This window comes from Rhinatrema bivittatum, chromosome 6, assembly GCF_901001135.1.
Source record: "Rhinatrema bivittatum chromosome 6, aRhiBiv1.1, whole genome shotgun sequence".
NCBI lineage: Eukaryota > Metazoa > Chordata > Amphibia > Gymnophiona > Rhinatrematidae > Rhinatrema > Rhinatrema bivittatum.
In genome coordinates, this window is record NC_042620.1 from 239,425,857 (window position 1) to 239,448,629 (window position 22,773).

General features: G+C 41.3%; 1 protein-coding gene across 4 annotated transcripts in view; it reads left to right on the forward strand.

Moving 5' to 3' along the window:
- The window catches only part of GPC3 (glypican 3), an 883,509-nt gene that overhangs the window by 415,769 nt on the left and 444,967 nt on the right, over window positions 1–22,773 (forward strand). The window lies entirely within an intron of this gene.

The window sequence follows — 22,773 nt, forward strand, 5'->3', positions numbered from 1 at the left end:
TTGCCATACTACTGCAGAGATAGCATAGTGCTTCCAAAATCAAAAGTAGGATAATTGCAGGTTGTCACCAAGATATGCTATTGCCTCCTTTCAGGAATGGTAGAACATGCTGTATATTGCCACGTGCCTGTCCAAGCCTTGTCCTGAAACTCAAGGGGTGTATTGTGTAGTATGTGCTGCATCGCAGTAATAATCAAAGGAGAATATGGTATCCATGAATTGCCTGACCCCCTAAGGCAGGGATGGCGAACTCCAGTCCTCAAGTGTTGCAAACAGGCCAGGTTTTCAGGATATCCACAATGAGCACGCATGAGAAAGATTTGCATCCAGTGGAGGCAGTGCATGCAGTTCTTTCGCATGCATAAGCATAAGCCAGTAATGCTTATGCTTACCATCCTTGACAGTAGGTATGGAGTAACTAGCACAGAGGAGCAGTCATTTCCTCCAAAAGAAGGCATCACCCCCAACGGAAGGTATGGGTATAACCTATATGGAGAGGCAGCTAGTACCCTCAACAGGAAGCATTGGGGCCACCTGCATGGAGCGGCAGCCACCACCCTCAATAGGAAGCATGAGGGTAACCTGCACAGAACAGCAGCTACTCCCTCTAAAAGAAAGCATGGTGGTAATCTGCACAGAGCAGCAGCTACTAATCTTAACGGAAAGTATGGGGATAACCTGCACGAAGGAAGAACTACTCTTAATAGGAGAAATGGGGGTAACCTGCATGGAGGGGCAGTTGCTATTCTTAATAGTAGTCCTGGGATAACCCATAATAGAAGGCATGAGGTGACCCTCATGGAGCTGCAGTTACTCCCTTAACAGGAGGCATGTTTCTAATGATCATCAGGTATGATGATCACCAGACCTAGCACTGGCGCGGTGAGATTTCATCAGATGGTCAACTTTGGACTTGGTCTGTGCCACCCCACTTATACAAAATGGATGCTGAAGGGACATTTTATGTTTCACCTGGCACTCACCTCTCAGCCAGCAAGAAAGAAAGGGAGCTCTGCTTTGGCAGGAACGCCAGAGTACCTGGCAGAAAACACCAATCATTTTCCCTAGAATGCTTCTGTTCACTTAAAGTTATTGTAAATCTTCTTTGAGACCAAACTGGGAAAGGTGGGTTATCAAATTCTCACAAATAAATAAATAAATAAATTTTATTTATTTTATTTATTTATTTGTGTTTTTCTATACCGGCATTCACGGAAGTTCGTATCATGTCGGTTTACATAAAACAAGGGGTGAGCAATACATTATAACGTACATAGCTAAAACGTAAGAGTATACATTACAAAAGTATAACAAGTGCATAGAAGAAAAAGTTACAATAAAACAGGGGTTATTCTAACTGGGATTAGAGTTAGAGGAGAGATAAAAAGTTTAACAAGAAGTAAAACCTTGTAGTGATTGGTTGGTATTGTCTGTTTCAGTTTAATAGAAGATGCTCAGTGTTGCTGCATTTGATGGAAGTGAATCATTAAGGGTCCGGAAATGCTTTCATGAACAGCCATGTTTTAAGTCTCTTCCTGAAGGTTGGAAGACATGGTTCCTGTCGTAATTCTAAGGGGATTGAGTTCCATAGTGGGGGACCTGCTGTGGAGAAGGCCCGATCTCTCAATGTTATATGCTGGGTAGTATTGTTGTGAGGTACTTGTAGATATTCTCTATATGCTTCTCTGATGGGTCTGTTGGAGGAGTGTTTTTTGAGAGCTATTTGTAGATGGAGTGGAGCCAGTCCATGGATATTTTTGTAGATTGTGGTGAGGGACTTATGAATTATTCTGTAGTGGATTGGTAACCAGTGAAGGTCTTTGAGGACTGGTGTAATGTGATCTCTTCTCCTTTTGTTTGTTAGAATTCTTGCTGCCGTGTTCTGTATCATTTGGAGAGGTTTAGTGTGGGATGATGGGAGGCCTAGTAGGATAGAGTTGCAGTAATCAATTTTCGCAAATATTATTGCTTGGAGCACTGTTCTATAATCATGGAAATGAAATAGGGGTTTTATTCTTTTTAATACGTGCAGTTTGTGGAAGCAGTCTTTGGTTGTTTGGTTGATAAACGATTTTAAATTTAGCCGGTTGTCTATAGAAACTCCTAAATCTCTTACTTTTGAGATTTGCAAGTTGGCTGGCAGGTTTGTAGTGATTTTGCAATTATCTGGAGAGATTAGCATGAATTCGCTTTTTGATTGGTTTAGAATAAGATTTAAGCTGGATAAGAGATCGTTAATTTCTTGAAAACAGTTTTCCCAAAGTTCTAGAGCTTTAGTGATGGATTCTTTGATGGGGATCACAATCTGGACATCGTCGGCGAATATGAAGTGTTTTAGGTTCAATTTGTTTAGCAGTTGGCAAAGCGGGAGAAGGTATAAGTTGAAAAGTGTTGGTGAGAGAGAGGAACCCTGAGGAACTCCTTGTGAAGATGGGTATCTGGGGGATTCTTTGTTGTGGATTTTAACTTTGAAACCTCTGTTTTCTAAGAATGTCTTGAACCATGTTAGTGCTGATCCTGCAATACCGATGTTCGCCAGTTGCTTTAGTAATATGGCGTGGTTAACAGTATCGAAAGCTGCCGATAGATCCAATAAAATCAGTAGGAAGGCCTGTCCTTTGTCGAGGCCCAATATAATGTAGTCAGTCAGTGAGATTAGAAGGGATTCTGTGCTTGAAGCTTTTCTGAAACCGAATTGAGTAGGGAATAGAATTTTGTGTTCTTCTATGTATTCAGATAGTTGTGTGTTAACTAGTTTCTCCATCACCTTGGCAATGAAAGGCAGATTGGAGATTGATAAATGAAATTGCTAAGTATTGGCCTGTAGCGGGGGTCAGCAGGGCCCTTCCTGCATATCCTCCCAACATCCGCTGACACACCTTCCACTGTTTCCACCATTTAGAAAATTAACCCATTTTACCTGGCTCAAATTTTCGATTCCTCCTCATGTGAAAATGGCAGCTCAGAGGTGAGTGTGCTTTTAACGAGAACAACCAGGGAATAGGTTCATTAGATGAACCACACCATAGCTTCCAAAACGTTTTATTTATTTATTTACTTAATTTTTTAACAAGGGAAGAATGTGGAAGGGAATATCTTGCCCATGTGTTATTTATTGTTATCAGGGTGAAGCTTTATGATTGGTATATAATTGTATTTCATTTTCTTCACACAGAGAGAGTGAGTCTAAATACAGTTGTAATTGCCCTGCTAATTTTAAAGTAATATATCATTTTATTAAGACTACTCTCATTAGTAATCCTTTGTGGGAGCTTGGTGACGTTATCTTATCTCCCTGTACCTCCAGGATCCAGCTGAAAACAAGGCATTTGCGTTATTCTTGCTTTCCAGTATTTTTTTTAAATAATAAGGACCAAGTCCATCACTTATTGATACTTTAGTTGCCAGGTTTTTACCAGATTATTTTGATTACATCTAAAATGTGATACAGGGAAGCTGTAATAAAAAACAAAAAGAAAAAACTTCATCCACAAAAAATAAATAAATAAAAGGCTGTGCTGCTGGTCAACCATTGTTTCCTAATGGAGGTGAACCATGGATAGGGGGGGAAGAAAACAGTAGGAAGATGAATAATAACTAGGTCACATTTCCTACATTCTCTGTCAGCTGATAAATCAGTGCCTCAGTGATGTCAGTGATGATTTAACTTACTTCTGGGCAGACAATCCCTTCCAAGAACTGCAAAATTCCAGACTGCCCAAGATCAGGATGACAGCCGGTTCTTAATAAATGATCATTATTTGCAGTATGTGGAAAGTGAAGATGACAGGCTGACAGTAGCCCTTGAATGGGCAGTTTACTGACCTGTTCTACCCGTACTCTGTCACATTTTCAAATATAATTATAAATGTAGATATAATTAAATAGTTACATGACAGAGCGTTTGACAGTCTGCCCATTTTTTTCCCTATATCTGGGCCTGTGATTTACTCATCTGAGCAAAGGTTTAGAAGGGGGCCCATTGTTCTGAGTTTCATTTTTGTAAGTGTGTTATAATTAAATAAAATAGAACATAATTTGTTTTTAATCACAAAGCCCAAACTGAAGATCACACAAATGATACGTCTGGCTGTCTTACTGCCAAATATTGATTGATAAATTATTGCAAGTCAGCATTGGCTTTTGTCTTTCTGACTGCTTCAAGGTTGCATGGGTCGATTATAAGCATATTTAATAACTAACATAATATTTTATGTTTCCACTACAGAAACTTGCATTTGTTAATTCAGATTCTGATAAGTATCTGTCATTAAATAGGAGACATTCTAAAGGACAAATCTCAAAGTAAAATCTACTGGAAATTTTTGAAGCAATAGCCGAGTTTTCAAATTTTTTTTTATTATTTTGGTAAAAATGAGTTTATTCAGGTGCATCAAAAGCAGCCCTCAGAGCTACTGTATGAATTATACTGTCACATGGCAGTAACTTAAGAGATGAGACAACAGTAATGGTAAATGCAAGAAACAAAAAGTAACAAGAAGTAAACGCAGAAATTGTAAAACTAAAAAAAAAAAAATAAAGAAAAAAAAAAACGATAAAAATGAATTTTGGCAAGGACATAGAATCCAGAGGGTAAGAGATAACTTTTAACTCATTCTATGAAAATAGATAAGGAAGCAGTGAGGAAAAAAACTTAAGAAAGAATGGAAAAGCAGCAAAAAAGAAACAATGATAGAAAGAACTCAAAATTTACCATGGTTCAGTATTTTAGTTTTTTCCATCATTCTGTCATTGTGCTGCTGCATTTTAAGGACTAGGATGGAGATGAGAAAGAGATAGATTAATCTGAGATTCTGTAGCAATCAGTGAAAGAAAAAAATGGCATATATGAAACGTGGGAAGAATGCAAGGTAACTGCACACCTAGGGCAAAAACAAATGAGGTCTGCTTGTGAAGAGGATCTTGGAAATTACAGATTTTGGAGAGGTTTGGACAAGTCAGGAAAAGTCCATAAAACATTATTAGCCAGATAGACTAAAGAAAGTGATTGCTGTTTTGGGGACGAGTAACAAGAAATAGATCTATTTATTGGGTTCTTCCAGATATTTGCAAACCAGACTGTCCATAGTCGAGACAAGATGCTGGGCTCAATGGACCTTGGTTTGACACAGCGTGGGTATTCCTTATGACATCCTGTGCCACCACTGCAGTCATCCCTTGGTACCCTGAGCAGTTGCCCATTTGGTCTATCCTTTGTGATGGAACTGCATTTATGTATCAGAAGGCCAAGAAGGAAAACAGAGAAGCTTGGTCAAGATTCACAAAACAATGGGGAATGATCCAAAAAGAATAACCAATACCTTAATTTGGAGCGATTTAGAACATAAGATTTGCCATACTTGGTCAAACCAAAGGTCCATCAATTCCAGTATCCTGTTTCCAACAGTGTCCAATCCAGGTCACAAGTACCTGGCAGGATAATAAAAGTGATAGATTTCATGCTATTTATTGCAGCGATAAGCAATGGATTTTCCCAAGTCCATCTTAATAATGGTTTATGGACATTTCTTTCAGAAACTTGTCTAAACCTTTTTTAAACCCAGCTACTCTAACAGCTTTCACCACATCCTCTAGCAAAGATTGGCAGGAAAGCTATTTTCTGGACATATTGGGTATAAAATGTAATCCTCTAATTGACGCATTTTCTTCATGCGACTGGTTATTTCTTAAAATTTGCTTTTATGACAATAGCTATAGGGCCTTCAAAGTACCAAATATTATAAGCATGTTTAACTCAAGAATGCATTGCAAAATAATCTACAAATTGTGAGAGCTATATTGTGGTCATCAAAAAGGTTGACACCTGGTTAACAGAATTAGAGCCCATGATACTTCTGGCCTCTGGACCATTGCTGCAATCAAATCTTTCACCGTGATGGCATTCAGGCCATGGTAATCGATGCAAGGCCAGAGGGCTTTATCCGCCACTCCACCTCTCCGGCTGGAGCCAGATTTTTCTTTGTGAGCAAAAAGGATGGGACCCTCTGGCCTTGCATCAGTTATTGTAGCCTGAATGCCATCACAGTGAAAGATCGATACCCACATCCCCTAATAGCAGAACTCTTTGATCGACTTCAGGGAGCTAAGATCTTCTCCAACTGTATCTCCAGGGGGGCCTATAATCTCGTCCGGATTAAGGAGCGGGACGAATGGAAGACAGTGTTCAACACCCGGGATGGCCATTACGAATATTTATTCATGCCCTTTGACCTTAGTAATGCACCTACTGTCTTCCAAAACCTCATGAATGAGATGTTCTGCGACCTCCTTTACAACTGTGTAGACGTGTACCTAGTCTACATTCTGATCTACTCCAAGAGCTTACACGCCCACCGCCAGGACGTAAATCAGATTTTACAACAACTAAGAGAGAACCATCTGTATGCCAAACCAGAGAAATGCATGTTTCCCTTTCTGGGATATATTGGGTCCAACCGGGGTTTCAGATGAACCCGACCAAACTTAGAAGCATCCAGGAATGGCCATGACCCAGTGAGTTGCGGTCCCTTCAATGAACTACTATTGCAACCATCAAAAATTATTCTAGGTTGGCCGCACCCCTCACAGCCCTGACGCGCAAAGGAGCCAGTGTCAAAGATTGGCCAGGCAAGGCGCTGGAGGCCTTCCAGGCGCTTAAAGAGTCTTCTTGCGCAAACCCTGACCCCAGACTTCCATTTATACTTGAAGTGGATGCCTCCTCTGAAGGAGTAGGTGCGGTGCTCAGCCAACTTGATCCATCTGGAACCCTGCACCCCTGCTCCTTCTTCTCCAGGAAGTTTACCCAAGTTGAACGCAATTACGCCATCGGTGACAAGGAGCTCCTGAAAATAAAACTTGCATTCAAAGAATGGTGCCAGTGGCTGGAGGGTGCGCAGTATCAGATCACAGTATCAGATCCCATCAGACTTTTGATCAATAGTTCAAGCACTAATCCTAACAAGTTTAGATTACTGCAGCGCTTTATATTTAGGTCTACCTAATGCCACTATCCGTCCACTACAACTTATTCAAAATTCCACAGCTCGTATCTTGTACAATTTATCCCGCAGAGATCATATAACATCGACCTTACAACAGCTTCACTGGCTGCCTATATCTCACCACATCTCTTACAAAATCCTCACAATAATTCATACCTTACTCTACAACTCTAATTCTGAATGACTCTGCTCTTTACTCAGGATATATAAACCAACTAGACAATTTCGCTCAATGAATAAATGTATTCTGGAAGTTCCATCGATAAAAACTGCAAGATTGGATATGACACGTGAACGGGTTTTCTCAGTCGCAGGTCCTCGTCTCTGGAACTCTATTCCAGAAGAAATCAGACTAATACAAAATTCAAAAGAATTTAAAAAATATCTGAAAACATATCTGTTTACTGGAGCTTTCAATCTCTGTTAACCGACTACATTGCTTAATACAATATCTGATTTATTTGATAAGATCTGTTAATTGAATGTAAATACCAAAGCTTGAAGATAATTATCAACTTTATACCGCGTTGAATCAGAATGAATGGTGGTATTTTTAACTATGTATGTTTTATTGTAAACCACCTAGATTTATTTATTTTATTTAAAATCTTTTCTATACCGTCGTTAAGCGGGTGCCATCACAACGGTTCACAATAAGGCACAAAAACTATGTTGAAAAAGTGTCTAGAATTCTAACTATTAAACAGGTGCCATCAAAAATACTGTAACATTATATCATAATAAGTACTATTTGGTGAGTGTTATGTCATGTCTAGTTTTTCTAACTCTGCTAAAAGTTTGGTGTTAACTTTAGTTCTTTGTTGTTTAAGATAAAGGAAGAGATTAGAATATAGGAGAGAAGACACACTTTAAGAAGGAAGAGGTCTGTTTGTGTGGGTGTTTGCTTGACCGCACCTAACAGTTCCCTGGGTTCTACTCTTGATTCTCTTTGTGGTATGCTTGCTTAAATAGCCATGTTTTTAATCTTCTGAGAGTCATAAGTTTGGTGTATCCTTCTTTTACTTTTTGAGATATATGTTGTTTCATACTTAGTTCTGGGTCGATTATCACTCCCAGGTTTCTTACTTTCTCAGCTAGATGTATTTTTTGGTTGTTGTTGAGTGTAATTGGGTTCTTGATGATCATTATGTTTTTTCGTTCTAGATGTAAGAAATCAGTTTTATCTATATTGATCACTAGTTCCATTTGGTTTAGAAGTTGTTTTATTATATCTAGGTACATGTTTGCTATGTTTAGTGTTTTTTCAATTGTGTCATCAATTGGGAGTATTAACTGAATATCATCGGCGTAGATGTAGTGCGAAATTCCTAAACCTGCTAGTAGGTGACATAACGGCAGCATGAATATGTTGAACAATGTGGCGGATAGGGCAGATCCCTGTGGAACTCCTGTTTGGTTTATTTTCTCTGACATTACTTCTTTGATTTGTACTTGGAAATATCTGTTATTTAGGTATGATTTAAACCATTTGATTGTCAAGTTGCTTAGTCCTATTTCTTCTAATCTATTTATCAATATGTCATGGTTAACTGTGTCGAATGCCGCTGAAAGGTCAAGCATTACTAAAATGTACTGTTTACCGCTGTCAAACCCTCTCATGATGTTGTCTGTTAGTGCAAGTAGTAGTGTTTCAGTGCTGAAGTTTTTGCGGAAGCCATGTTGTGATGGGTACAGTATATTATTGTTCTCTAAGTGTTCTGTTAATTGTTTTTGTATGGCTTTTTCTATTAACTTTGCAATTAAAGGCAGGTTTGATACTGGTCTATAATTGCTCATGACTAGATGATCGCTGTTTTTTTTCTTTAGAATTGGTTTTACTATTGCTCCTTTTAGTGAGTCTGGCATGTTTCCTTCTTTTAGTGATAGGTTAATGATTTTTGTTAGAGTTGGAGAGACTATGGGCCTCATTTTCCAATATCGCATGTGATACCAAAAAGAGGTGTACCTTATGCTAATAAGCATGTGTATCGCAAATTGCAATATCAGCTATGCAAAAGGCTGTTATTGCACTATTAGTCCAATTTGGGCTACATTGCAGTTTGAGAGAGAGAGAGAGAGAGAGACTTGCCATAGTGCCTCCTCCCTAGACAGGTATTTGTATCCCTATGGGAGGCCCACCTAGTAACTCGAGGTGTCCTTGATAAGGGCCTGATTACACAATTCCACACGGACCACCCTGACAAGCCCAGACCCTCTGGAAGGGGGCTTAGAGGAGGGGGTACTGTTATTGGAACTGGCCACGGAGGCTTGCGGCCGGCCCCCTCCACCTACCGGCATCACGCCGGCACTCTCACCAGCCCAGGGATCTTAGTAGCAGCGAGGAGCCGCGGCAGATGTGCCCTGCCGCTCATACCCCCGGCGGACTTCCACCGCCGGTGCACCCCTCATGATGCGGCCGAGCACCACCCAGGCCCTCCTGCCTCCCGGGTGCCTTAGGCGCGCGCGCCCCCGGATTCGATTTAAAGGGACCTCAACGGGAGGTACCCCGGCTCCTCCTTCCTGACCCCAGCCTATATTAGGCAAGGCCTGCCCCTCAGACCCTGCTGTTGAAGCTGTCGGCCGCGGTCGACCCAACTCACGTCATGTGCTGCCCTGCTCTCCTCTCCGGGCAAACTCGCGGCTGTGGCTAGCCACTCCCAATGCATGCCGTCTATCTCCTGGGACTTCTCATGGTGGCTGGGACGCCGCCAACCTCCATGCCTCCTCCGGGCCTTCCTAGGCGTGTGCGCCACTGAGTCTACCTTTAAGGAAACTATGGCAGGAACCTCAGGGGCGTCACCTATTGATGATATCACCAGCCGGGATTCATAAGCACCGCCCTGGGCCTGCACTAATCGACTTGGCAATGAATTCCTTCGCTACTGGTGCTTGTGCCTGTCTGCCTGGATGTCTGCTCCTGCTTGGATCTCTACCTCGGTTCCTGGACTCTGGCTCGGGTACCCGCTCCTTGGGGGCCTGTGTGCGCTTACGGGAGACTTGTCTCCAGACCTCCCCACTCCTCGGGGTGGTCCCTGCGCCTCTTCAGAGGTCCTGCCTGTTGGCCTCCCCACTCCTCGAGGTCACCCTGGAAGTAACTTACAGAGACTCTTGCTCCACACTTCCCCACTCCTCTGGGCCGTGTCTACTTCTGTGCCTAGTCTCTACACCAGTTACTTGTTCTGCACTTCCCCGCTCCTCGGGGCAGTGTCTAGATCTCTACACTTGCAACTGGCTCTGCACTTCCCCACTCCTCGGGGCCGTGCCTACATCTCCACACCAGCAATTTGCTTGGCACTTCCCGCTCCTCGGGGCAGTGCCTATGTCTCCACATCAGCGACTTGCTCCACTCTTCCCTGCTCATCGGGGTAAGGCCTACATTGCTACATTCTCCCTCTACTTTTTATCTATCTACTCTCTACTATTTATCACAATGTAACTTTTTCTTTTTTAATTTGTTATATGTAAACCGATGTGATGACTTAAGTTGAATGTCGGTATATAAAAAACAAATAAATAAATAAAATAAATAAATCAGCAACCTGCTCACACCTCCTCACTCCTTGGGGCAGCGTCTACATCTCTACTTAAGTGACTTTGCTCCTGCTTCCCCGCTTCTCGAGGCAGTCTCCATTACTACTGCTAAACCTGACTCTGCACTTCCCTGCTTCTCGGGGCAGCCTACGTCACTGCTGCTAGGACTGACTCTGTGCTTCCCCGCTCCTTGGGGCAGCCCCTACGTCATTATACCAGAGACTTTGTTACTACGCTAAACTACAGTTGTGTCTCCTACTCCTGCTGACCAAGCCTCCTGATGGTGAGGACCTGTAGGGCACCTCCCCTCATGCTGTAACAACACTCACCTTGGGCCAAGGGTCCACTAAAACCCACGAATCCTAACACTTGCCTTGGTTTCCCTTTGGCTCCTGGTTCCATTTCTGGAGGTTCCTGTTCCGAGCTTCAGACCTGCCTGAGCCGAAACCCTCGCTTGTACCTGGATTTGAGATTTGCCGCCTACCTAGACCCATGCTTAAACCTGGACCCGAGATTCGCCACCTGCCTAGACCCGGTATTTCTCACAATCTCTTTTACTTTCCCAAATCACATGATGGAACGGAGTCCACTTGAAACATGCAGTTCTAGGTGTTCTTTCAAAATAGCAGGAAGAGGGGCAGAAAACTGTCCTTTTTCCAAAAACCAATTCAAAACACCAGAAGGTCCATAGCAGCAGGTCACTACCATACCTCTGTCCACCAGGAGGTTGCAGAGGGGCAGGTCTTCCCTATCTTGGGGCACCCCCGAGGGAGATATTTCCCCATGACCTCCCTTGTAGGCTTCTTATAAATAAAATTGCCCAAAAGTACTGAAAACAACCCAAAGCCCACCAAAAACAGCCAAGGAGTGGACATCCAGGCAGCTTCCTGTCCTTGCCCATGGACTACAGGCAGGTAGTACCTGAGCAGAAAAGTGGGCACCAAAAATCCAACTGAGACAAAATCTCCAAACACCTCCTTTAATTTCAAAACTAAAACTGCTCTGCCCCCAGAGCTCTCAGGAGAGAGAGCTGCTTTTATTCTTTCCTAGAGGGACGGCCATCCCAGCACCCTTAAAGGGACGGGCTGCACATGAATGGCATCTCCCCCCAATTACAAATTCTTACTCTGTACTTAACTAAAAGAGTTCACCCAGGATTTAATGGTAATGTGCTCAGAGGGGCCATTAAACAACCCCATGCCTCATTCTTAGAGATCCAAGGGTCCTTTCCTAAGAAACAAAGAAAAACAAAAGCCACCATAAGGACATGCTGCCCCTACCAGAGATAACTAAAGAGTCCACACCCTAAAAAGGAGACACTGGGTTTCATACTCTGAGATTCCACTCTTTCCAGTCTCCCATATGGGGGAGCTAAAACCCGCAATACTACTTCTCCCTGTCTCCCTATGACAATGGGACATTCCTCTTAAAGTAACCCATAGAGTTCTCTACATAAGGACAAGAGATATTTCATTCTTGTTGGTAGTAACTAGATCCTCCTGATTAGTATGCTCACTCAGGTTCAAGCCTGGAGTCTCTTCCACAAAGGCCCTACAATTCTGAAGGCTTTCGTCCTTGACAAGCATCTCTTGGAGCCAATCAGTTTTTCCCAGCCAGGGCTCTGCTTCACAGTTCTCACAGGTTGCTGGCACCATTTCAATAAAGCAGCGAGGTTCTGGAGCCAGCATTTATACTTACTACTACGGCCCACCGCTCGGTAGATTTAAACGTGAGCAGTTCAAACTCAGAACAGCTTTAAACGGGGATAAATCACAGTGGATTCAGGTCCCCTAGCAGGGCTTTACTCTACAGCAACTTTCTTCAAGGATTGCACTCCAGTTCCTTCCCAACTCTCTCTCTTTCTCTCTCCTGCTCCTTGACTGCTAATCCTTTATCTAAGGAGACCCTAGCCCAACCCATTCCTCCTGCTCAGGCTCTCCCAATCGGAGGCTGATGAGTTTCTCTGTAGCACAGCCCAAACTTATCTGTTTTTTCCTGGCAGTTTCCAGTACTTTTACCTTCTCAGGCATATATGGAATTTTTTTCACTTAACTACAGTACAGTCTGTGGAGAATATGTTTGGTTTCAATGGGAGTGGCTCCAGGTGCAAACGTTTAGATTTGCATCATTCTAGTTCACATGGGCTTTCTTTTACTACCCTCACACCCTCATCTTTTACTGTCATGTATGTTATTATTTGATTTGGCGTTAACTCCTTGTGCTATGATATATTTCCTTGAATAATCGACCTTTAAATTTGCTACAGTCGGAATACAAAAATGTAAGGTGATTCTTTTAGGAGCTGACATCATTAGACATTTAAGAATAAATCTCATTGTCTCATGCCAGTTCAGGAAAGTGCTCTCTGAAGCTTGTAATCCATTTTTACTGTGCAGTAGCTGTATATATAAAAATATATGAAATTTTTAATCTGCATACTGAGTAGATATGACTTGAAATTCACGGAGCAACTTGATTACCTCATTTTCATAAAGTGATGTTTATCACCGAGGGTACACGTTAAAGATCTGAATTTATTTACTGCCAGAATCTTGCTCATCTCTTGATTTTTCCGTAGCTCAATATACATATTTTAATGACATTGTAAACCTGGGCGGAGTACATGCATCCTTACCACTTAGTGGCCACTGCAGCTGCCACTGAGCTATTCTGCCCCTCCTCCTCCTCCCCTCTTCCACCCCTATCCCCACCTCAACCCCACTCCCTGCTGCTGCTAATTCTGCAGGCACAAAGCAGTACTGCTGGATCCTATAGCTCACCCTCTAGCAGACACAGGAAAGGAGGATCTGTTAAGGTGTGTGTACATAGTGAACACCACGAGGGTACCAGAGGAGCCCGAAAAGCTAAGATGAACAAACATAATGTAAGTGTGCTGTCATAAACAGGCTGATGCAATAAGACGTGCACCAAGAGCAGGCACTCATATTGACCGCCTGTTTTCCTAATGCGTGCGCATTCACAACCCCCGTTTGCCCAATGCAATTTTCTAATGAGAAGGAAATCTGAAGCGGCATGCATAAAGGGCTCGCCAGAGAGAAATGTATACTTCTGGTGCTCAAAATTACATTGCACAGGGCACACGGACATCTAAATTGTGTGTTCCTAGCATTGCTTACTTTAAGTTACAGAAATCTGCAATTGTGTTGTTTACCAAAAGGAAAGGAATCACCGATGGTTTTTTTTAAGGTGTCCTTTAGCTAATCAACATGCTCCGCTCCACCACTCCCTAGATACATTTGTTTTAAACCCAAATAATTAAATCTTATGCTAATCTCTCTAAACAACCCTACCCTATAAGGGAGACATTTTTCACAACACAGAAGTCCAAATTTTTTGTTTCTCATGAGCTCTTAACTGCGGATAAACTTACTGTGACCTCCAGAGCTGGAGTTAATTTTCTGGCGTAAAAAAAAATGTGCATTCAGTGCCCAGTCTTTGGGCGCATTTTCCTGCAATGGGCAGTAATACGTAATGTCTTCATTTCCATAGGATTTACATACGTTGTCCACTATCGGGTATACATTTTTTTTAGGGCGTGTGTTTTGGACAAGCTGATCTCCTTACTGCACTGGATGCTGCTATTACGCACACAAAACGCTTACCCAACCATGAGTAAACCCGGTGTACTAGATTGGATGCACCTTATTGCATTGGCATATCTGTGAGGAGGTGTTAGTTTATTGTGTATTTAGATTTAGTTAGAAACTATCAATGCTAATAGCAGGAGAGCCTGAAGCTCTGCAGGTTGGTGGCTGGGACTCTAAAGGAGAGGTCCCTGCATTTAAATAGGGAAACCTGTGCTGGCGGAGATTGGGAACACCCCAATAAAGGGGTTAAGAGGGACAGTCAGTATTAAGACCAGGAGGGGAATCTTTATCCAGGAAGGGCTGATGATATAATCTGCCCGTGCCTGCCGGCGCCCATGCCTGAGCACCACCATAATTGAACCAGTGTGCTGTGGAGCAGCCACGATCAGCTGGACCAGGCTAGCATCTCAACATCTGTGAGGAGGTGTAGCACCAAGAAAATAAAGTGCCTTGTGCTTCGGGGAGACACTGAAAACCAGGATGATGGGCAGCAAAGGCAAAAAGAGGAGAGGAACCCAAACATATAACAATATTACAGTCAGTGTGATTAGATTTTCACACCATACAAATGGTCAGGCCATACTTTGTTTAACAAATCTTCTTTGATTTCAGAGTACTTGCTGTGCATCTGCGATAGCACGTTTTAAAATATGTTCTTCATCTTCACTTCATACTGGAAGCAAGGAAAATATGTAAGATGAATTCACATAGATATGAAATTAGAATTCAACTTAATAGTCTCTGAAAGTAAAGAGAAAAATAGAGTGCTAAGTGAACATAAGTCGTTGCCTCCTTCCCCCACTCAGTGCATCTAAGGGAGGCTCGCAAGGGGTGACCTTCAAACATCGTAATGTTTAGTCTGCTTCAGCAAACTAGAACAGACTATGAGCCTTTGAATTAGGGGATGATTATATACCATCAAACCAAAATGAGGTAAACAAGAGCAGCAACTCTAAAGAAATCATGTATTTTAGGTACCTAAATAAGGTGACTTAAGAGTTCAAAAAATAAAAACTCTTTCTATATCTATCATGCTTATCATGTCTTGCCTTCTAAAATGGACTTTGGCTGAGAGATGCACCCCTATTTCTTAAAATAGTCTCCTATATCACTAATCACATGACAGAGAATCAAACTGGACCTGGCAGAAATAATTTAGCATCTGAACCTGAGTAAAATATTGAAGGCAGTCCTTGTTTTTATAAATATTAGTCTAAAAAACAATTTATTGATTAAATTAATTTTGTTGCTCGATGTCAAACCCTCTAAGCAAGTTACAATAGAATCAAATACAACATAATAAAATGCATCTATATGAACAAAAAACACACACAATACTATCTCTAACGAACCAACCTCACAATATCCCTCAAACATAACTGTCTATATTTAACTAACAAAATAATTCTAAGAACAAATAAAGATATCTAAATAAATATCTAGACACCCACACGTAATCAAATACCAAACATACCGAATAATAAGATAAACATAAATGTTGTTATGGCCATAAATCCTATAAAACATGGTTAGAACTTGCTCCTGGGTTGAAAACCAAAGCATAGTTTAATCAAACAAGATCAGGTTTCCAATAAACTCCACTGCTGTTTATTGTTGATAGACAGTTTCCTATCAGACTCCAATGTAACTTACAGCCAATAAAACATCAGCTCCAGAGCTCATAATACCCGGTAATGTCCGTAAAGATGCTTTATTAGGAGACTTGTGTGTCCAATATAAAATGCCCGACTCAGGCCGAGTTTTGCCCCCCTCTTGGGGGCTGCCTCAGGGGTTGTGTGAGAATATCTTATATATATATATATGAGGATGATCTTTTGCCATTGAATTTTTCTGGAAGACTGTGAATTGAATTGATGAAACAGCAATTTAAAAGGTCTCCTGCAATGCGTAATTGGAAGTTTTTTGGAGACAAGTTTTGTCAATGCGCTAATGTGCGCGCCGGGGCTGACTGGCACTCACGGCTGTGAGTATATAAATCTTAAAGCTGTACCATGTGGTGCGACGGTCTCTACAGCTTTAAGATTTATATACTCACAGCCGTGAGTGCCAGTCAGCCCCGGCGCGCACATTAGCGCATTGACAAAACTTGTCTCCAAAAAACTTCCAATTACGCCTTGCAGGAGACCTTTTAAATTGCTGTTTCATCAATTCAATTCACAGTTTTCCAGAAAAATTCATTGGCAAAAGATCATCCTCATATATATATATATAAGATATTCTCACACAGCCCCTGAGGCAGCCCCCAAGAGGGGGGCGAAACTCGGCCTGAGTCGGGCATTTTATATTGGACACACAAGTCTCCTAATAAAGCATCTTTACGGACATTACCTGGCATCTATTGTTTGTGTTGCCTCCACGGCTTTTTTAGATCGCCTACCTCCTTGTTTTATGAGCTCATAATACCCTACATCCCTAGCCATCATATAAGAGGGAAGCCTCTTCCAGAACACATATTGAAGAGCCTACAAAATTCCATCCCATTATAGCAAAAGCATGCCATACCACACAAAACACCTCAAACCAGATAACAGTCTGTAATAATTCAACTGGCTAACAATAGATAAACCATATTATGTATATTTATCGGAATGCTTCCACTTGGCTATGTGTCTTGACAAAGGCCAACCTCTATATATTTCTTTCATGCATATGACACATTTATGGGGAGCGTGTATGTAGAGTTTTCTCTTTACTTAGATCCTGTGTTACAATAGTGTCAGCAGAAATATGCATTAGTATAGGAACAGTACAAAATAAAACATCGAAACTAGGAAAGCTGACATTTCCAGTTGTTTCATTGGGAGTGAATGAGTATTCTTCACACGTCATACGAGGGTCTGCACACATATAAAACTGTAATGTTTCATTAGATTTTAAGTAAATATTTTCAGCTTTAATTGGATACATTTTGCCTCCAGAAGAACTGGTTGGTTTAGTAAGATCCTTAGGGATATTACCTAATTAAGAAAGCATTAGAAGAGATTGTGAATCATTAGACATACGATATTCTGTAACATTCCTTGAGGTTAGTGGAAGAAACATTTTGAGAGGTGCTCATTTGTGAATGTTGTAAATGTTTTCATTTATTTAGTTGTTGGTGGTGACAGCATCAACCTGAGAGTTTGATGGAACAGATATATGCACAGAGAGATAGTGGTATTGGACCTTCACCAGATCTTTTGAAATTCTGCAGGTGAATCCTACCAACCACAAGAGAAATCTCATGTTAAGTGTCAAAGATTTTGGTTTAATATTCTTGAAATAACTCTCGTTCTCATAGTACAGTTTCTGTTTTGATAGATCCTTAAAATATTTTGTGATGATTTGGGGGGGGGGGGGGGCCTCTAAGATCATGGGTAGCATACATTGAGAGGAGAATAGGATGGGGAACAGATATTTTTAATAGAGGATACAGCAGCAAGAGGTTAAAGATGAATGACACCACTTGAAAACTGGATACTATCGAGATTAGAAAGTGTTCCAGTTATAACGAGAGGGGCCCCAGGAAGCAAAAAACTGTTTTCTTTTAATGTTTTTTTTAAGAACTTGTGCTGGGCCCAGTTAAGAAGCTGACACACAGAACAGATGTCCCTATGGTCTTATGGAGCAAATTTGCTATTGGCTGGTATGGAAAATTGTCCTAGAATACTATAAGGCAGACAGCTTATGGTCCCTACTTGGTCTTCAGTTTTGTGTTTCTCAGTTCTTTCGCTCCACTCTTTAGATTATATTTTAAAGACATCTGCAGGCCACTCTAGATCCAAGGGTCATATCAAATCCATGGCAGCGTGGCTGCATTCTGTATTTGAGAGCCATGTATATTACCTGGATATCAGGTATGTTTTAATTGATTCATTGCTACCTAAACATAAGGCCAATTAAATATTGGTGTGGGACATAACAGGGCTTTTACTGCACATCTAGCCCAATAATGTCATCTTAGATGTGCGCTCTACCCTCCTTGTAAATTTGCCCATCATCTTATTAACAGAGACATTTCAGCAGCTAATGTCAAACTCTGGTAATTAAATTATCCACTTTTATAAGTATCCTATCCCAAACTGAAAGGCACATTATATGGCACTCAACCAACCAGAAAGCTCAATAACTAGAGTCTATTGTTTGGTTTTTTGTTTTTTTTAAATTGTTGCTAAGAAGGTTTAAACAGAATGCTAATCATCATCATTATGGAGCAGAGCAGCTTTACTCTGCTCTGCTCTGTGCTCAGTTCACTCCTGCGCCACTACCACTCCTCTTGTTCCCTGCAAGCTGCTGCCTGGAGCAAGAAGCAGAGGGCTCTTGGATAACAGCTTGTTTGATTAACTGATCAACCGGCATGGATTATTCCACATGCATGCTGAATAATGGGGCTTGTGCTATACTAATGGCTTTTTCCCATTTTGGATCCTGATTCACGAAAGGATTTTCTCCCATTCTGTGTTTATGGAAAGTACTTTGACAAATCAGGCCCTTTGTGCCTATGGAAAAATAAAAAGACTTGGTACATCTTGCCCAATACATATTTCTCATTGATCAATTAATAAAATTGTTAATGACATGAAACTTTATTAAGATAACTAACTGAAAATTAGCTTCAGGTAGACAGTGAGCATTATTATTATCACCATGCTAATGTGTATCTAAGAAAGACTTATCTTTCGTTTTATGAACTCCTGTGTTGTATGATTTGGGGGCTGATCTATTAAAACTCTGCACCAGTGTTTATCCCATTGAAAATAATGGGATTTTTTTTGTTGTAAAACTGGCACAAACCTTTAACAAATAAGTCCTTTTGCCTGGCTCTCTCATCAAGATAGTGTGCTGAGACTTGGGAATACCATTTTTGATACAAGATGCCATTGGTGATATATTATCTGGCATAAATTGGTAAGATGAAAATTGGTAGGCTGAAAACTGATAAGTATAAAACAGTCTGTACTATTTTTGCACTTGTTCTATATCTAGAGAAAGGGACCCAAGGTAGTTTACATCATAGAACAATAAGATATAACATTACAGCAAAAATAATCATACAACCACCATTGTAAAATGCCTAATACAGACCTGCTCTCCCCTGCTCATTAGGGAAGGTGATAGACTGCATCATAAAACTAAAACAATCCCTCCCAATTTAATTTCATCACAACATGTAAAACATAAGTTATTTAAATCCTATACCTTCCCTTGTCCAGGTCTTGAACATAATATGCAAACCATGTACAGAATACAAAGTAACAAGCCATGTAAAGCATCTTAACACCCTAACAACCTAGGGTCCAATTGAAGCCCAATCTCTCTCATTCCCTTAGGGGCAGTGTCTCTTGAGGCAGGGACAGGCCTCAGGCTCTAGGGCTCAATGAAGTACAGTCCCCACCTTTTTGGTGTAATCCCTTTAGCTGGCACCCAGAGGCACATTGAAAAGAAATGGGGATGGACCCATTCCGCACAAAACTCCCCTTCATAGCTCCTTTACTCCACAGATAACTTTAACACCGTTGGGAAGGAATAGTCACTCCAATACCCGCTTTTTGCAATGCAAGCCCCTTCTCTGTCCGCTGTACACAGCACTGATAATCGCAGTCTTTGCATCCAATAAACACTGACAAGAAGGGTGGTTTCCAGTTTCTGTGCTGATAGTTGATTTGATGACTGAATAATATTTACAGCTTCAATTTGGATTTCAATTAAAGTCAATAAATAATAAGACAGCAGAAAGATTGAATAAACTTGTGACTCCACTTCTTTAGCAAAGTCTTTGAATTTCTTCGGAAGCACTCTTTTTAAATACATAAATTCCTTCTCTGCTCATTTATTCCAGTTATTTAGATTGAATTTATTTCCCAGCTCACCCCACTGTAGGAGGTTAGAATTTAGTTCCAGTGCTTTATCAGAACTTGGTCCCAGTTCTCACCCTCGTCCTGAGTTACCACAAATCCTTTGACTCCTTATGCAGCACCTGAAGAGTACTTTTCTTTCCCTTGACTTCAAGTTAGCAGCAAAAACGTTCTTGTTACCTTCTGTTCTCAGTCACTTTTGTATCCTTTAGCGCCTTCCCTTCATGCTGTCGGCCATGATCCTCTCCTCCAGCTGCACTCCTCCACACTTTCAGGTTGAAAGGCACCACTTTCCCTTTGGTTTGGTTACTGAGTTCTGGGTACCAAGGGCCATCAGCTGCCAGTGGGAAAAAAAACCCAGCCCTTAACCCCAAAAAGGGGAAAAATCAAACCAGAATCAGGAAGGGTGGAATAAAGCTTCCTTGTCTCAAAACAGAAGAGACAGTGCAAAGTTGAAATTCCTCTGCATCGGGTCACTGTCATGTCTGTCCTCTGACGGAGAGATTGCACACTGCAGGTCTTACCCCAAATCCAGCCTTGAATCCAGCGACGTCCCAATCCACTGCAACAATGGGGACCGACTCTCACAGGGAATTCTCCAAAAATGGCCACAAAGAGTCAGAGTAAGCAGAGGTTCTGGTCAGCGTGAGGCCAACCCCAGTAGGGAAAACCCCTAACTCCTTTACATTAAATTAAGTATAATTAATTCAGCAGGAAACTTTAGGCTCCTGTCTGCTTGGAAATGCAACTCAAAAATCTACCACAGGAGGCGGAGACCTCCCACCTCTAGAAAGAGTAACTAAAACTCCATGAGGATAGGTGGTGCTTTGGGTTTGGATGTTACTCCCCCCCACAAGGGGGAGTAACATCCAAACCTCTGTTCACTAATTTCAGCCTAAACCTGCCCAGCTTGTTGGTACACTCTTGTTAATTAGAGAAACCAAAGGTTCCCTACAATATTATAAGCCAGGGGTAGACAATTCTAGTCCTCAAGAGCCACAAACAGGCCAGGTTTTCAAGAAAGCCACAACAACGAATGTGCAGGAAATAGATTTGTATACAATGGAGGCAGTGCATGTAAATCTGTTTCCTACATATTCATTGTGAACACCTTGAAAGCTGGCCTGTTTGTGGCTTTCGCGAATCAGAGCTGGCCTCTACTGCTAGATGTGCTCCATCTTGGGTTGGTGTTGTCCCCTCCTTCTCATGACAGGCCTTAGCTTTATGGTGGGGCCCTGGTGACATCAGCAGGAGGGGGAGGGGATACTGGAACAGCTATTTCATGATGATTTGCTCCTTACTGCCTCCCTGCCTTTGGAGCTCTGTGACTATATCTTTAGTTTTTGGCTATTGCTAACTGGATCCAGATTTTCAGGGCAAACTCATCCTCTCCTGGTTTTATACCATTGCATGCGAAGACTTGTAGTTCTCATTTCCCTATTGCATTCCCTAGGAAAAGCAAGCCTACAAGTTCCCGCATGCAGTGGGATAAAACCAGGACCAGATCAGCCTGTTCAGAAAATCTGAAGCCAGTTGAGGCTTGTGGCTATTTGTTTTAAAACACTGTTGTGCGTGGACTCTTCTGGATAAAATTGGTGCCAGATGATTATAACACTTTTTTTCCTCCAGTACAGAGTACTCTGTTAGTCACCATTTATGCATTAATAAGCTAATGTATGAGGTACCAAAACATATTTTTAAAACATTTAATATTATTACAGATCATTATTTTTGTGGCTGTTGTTGATTTGCCACCTAATTTTATGTACTTTGATTAAAACCAGTGGCCAAACTCTGCCTTAACTGGAACTTATTTTTTTGAGCCCAGCTGTAGCAGTCTCTACCCTTGTCTCAGATTTTGTATTGCAATGTTCAAATCCCATTATCAGAGCTAAGAGTTTGGTGGAACAGTAGTCAGCCATTAGCAGAAAAGGCTGTAATCAGTGCTATGTATTTTGTGGAATTGCAGCCTTAGAAACTCTCAAAACATATTCCTCTACGGTATATCTAATATAGTGTTTAGAGATGAATTCATATTGAAGATCATCCATAGCAGCTGTCATTTTAAGAGTTTCTGTGCCTTCTCATCCTTTTTGTTAGACTCCTTATTGGTACAGGACAAGAAAATTACCCACAACTGATATGTGGTTTATTTATTGACTAAAGGTCACAGTCAATTTTATGTTCTTTAAATCCTAATTCTGCAGTTCTTGGTGAAGTTGTGTAAACATTAACAATATATCTGTAGTACTATATTTTATAATAGTGAAGACATGAATGTAGTCTTCCCAGAGAGGGATGTTACTAGTAGTGTGCCACAGGGATCGGTTCTTGGACCGGTTCTTTTTATCTTTTTCGTGAACGACATTGTGGAAGGCTTATTGGGAAAGGTTTGTTTTTTTGCCGATGATACCAAAATCTGCAACAGGGTAGACAACCAGAAAGGTGTGGAAAACATGAGAAGAAATCTAGCAAAGCTTGAGGAATGGTCTAGGGTCTGGCAGCTAAGATTTAATGCAAAAAGATATGCAGCATTATGCATTTTTATCTCCTATACTGTACCTCACTCAAGGAAGGGATACAATATAGGAGGTGAAATTCTTATAAGCATGAAAGGAAGAATGGGATCTGAGGGTGATCATATCTGATGATCTTAAGGTAGCCAAATAAGTGGATAAGGTGATGGCAAAAATCAGAAAGATGCTCGAGTGCAGAGGGAGAGGAATACCCATGTATAAGTCCCTGCTGAGACCTCATCTTCAAAAGGATATCAACCAG